Consider the following 1823-nt stretch of genomic DNA (forward strand, 5'->3'; position numbering starts at 1 on the left):
AAAGATTCCTTAAAAGTGTTCTATCTAACTCATTTTCATGTAGTGAAAGTCAGTTTGAACTAAATCTGACTTAGGGCTATACTCTGAAAAGGAAAATTATAGTTTGGTCCTATCTGTGAACATAGATGTAAAATTCTAAACAAAATTTTACCAAACCATACACCAGCAGTTTAAAATAATTGATCTTCATGGGCATTAAGATTTTAGCCTGAGGCTAATTTTAAATAAGACCAGAGATTCACAAGAAAAACAGAAAAAATAAAATTAAGTGAATAAATAATAGTTAAAATAAGAGCTGACTCATTGGGAAAGACCCTGATGCTGGGAAAGACTGAGGGCAAGAGGAGAAGGGGGCAACAGAGGATAAGATGGTTGGATGGTAACACTGACTCAACGGATAAGATTTAGCAAACTTGGGGAAATAGTGAAGGACAGGGAAGCCAGGTGGGCTGCAGTTCACAAGGTCGCAAAGAGTTGGGCATGACTTAGCGACTGAACAACAACAAACAGTTTAAATGGCCTGAAAATTCAGTATTCATTTCTGATTTTAAAAGAAGGATTTTCTTTTAACTATAAATATGGTGTGTCTGAGAGAAATCGACACTATTAAAGCACACACACTAGAGCTATTCATCCAAAAAAAAAAAAAAAAGGCAGAAAACTACATAAAGATATCTAGTCACCATTCCTAATTAATCACGTTAGAAAACTGAATCATTGTAACCATGTATGAAAAATGAACAAATAACATAAGGAGATAAAATTAAAACAATAATATTTGCACATTATATAATTATATAACCTAAAAAACAAAGATATTCAAGAAACAAAATTAAAAGTAATGAGTTCAACAATGGGGTAAATTATAAGATAAAATCTAAAAACTCTTTCACATTCCAATAATAAACATCTACAGAAATTTGTTTTACCACAGCAACAACCACCAGAAAAAATTAACCCAAGAGTTACCCTAACTGGGCGCATATATGTCATGGGGACTAAACACGGCAAAGATGACAACAGTTTAATACAATACAGAAACATTTAGGACTTCATTTCCACCTGGACATTTACTGAATCCTGTCAATTTTACTTCTGTAATGTGACAGTATGATGTACAAATAGTTTGTCATCTAACTATAACTATAAAGTTAATGCTCAAGTTTCTCAGAACAAGAAGTTAGAGACAGACGGTTTCTATAAAAGGAATGAATGAAATAAACCACAACTAAATGACTACTTACTACAATATTTACCCACTGTGTTAGTAAAATAATACAGATAAAGCCAAATAAGTGTGGGCTATTTTGAGTAATGAAGACACACTCAAGATGCTGTTGACTATACAACCCCATAAACAAACTGTCTGACCCAGTACTCTCAGTCCAGGAACAGATTCCCCCACCACACCCCCAAATTAGATAGCTCCTCTCCCATGTAAAAAGGGTGTTTTGTACAAAAGATGTTTGTCACAACTGCGTTCATAATCTGTTTTAAAAATCCCAGAGATGTGATTAAAAGAACTCCGTTATAGTACTTATTTCCCTTACTCATTGATCATTTGAGTGATACACACATAAATAAAACATGCAGTCTCTAATCTCAAGAAACTTGGGTGATTATTTAATTCAACCATTTAAATAAATGTTTATATCATGCTACATGATACATGAAAATGTAAAAAATAATGTTAGCTGAAGAGGTCTATCAGTGACAAAGCAAAAAAACTGGACAATCTATGGTGAAAGCAATGTGGCAAGATTTTCTCTCTACACACACACAAATAGAAATAAAGGAGAGAGACAAGAATGTGTAAGAAATAG

General features: G+C 33.1%; 2 protein-coding genes across 2 annotated transcripts in view; one reads left to right on the forward strand and one right to left on the reverse strand.

Moving 5' to 3' along the window:
• The window catches only part of CLCN5 (chloride channel, voltage-sensitive 5), a 274777-nt gene that overhangs the window by 154925 nt on the left and 118029 nt on the right, over positions 1-1823 (reverse strand). The gene's annotated exons all lie outside the window — the stretch shown is intronic.
• Positions 1-1823, forward strand: part of RP2 (retinitis pigmentosa 2 (X-linked recessive)) — a 38744-nt gene that overhangs the window by 36269 nt on the left and 652 nt on the right. The gene's annotated exons all lie outside the window — the stretch shown is intronic.

The sequence above is a fragment of the Bison bison genome, unplaced genomic scaffold (assembly GCF_000754665.1).
Source record: "Bison bison bison isolate TAMUID 2011002044 unplaced genomic scaffold, Bison_UMD1.0 scf7180017864331, whole genome shotgun sequence".
Classification (NCBI taxonomy): domain Eukaryota; kingdom Metazoa; phylum Chordata; class Mammalia; order Artiodactyla; family Bovidae; genus Bison; species Bison bison.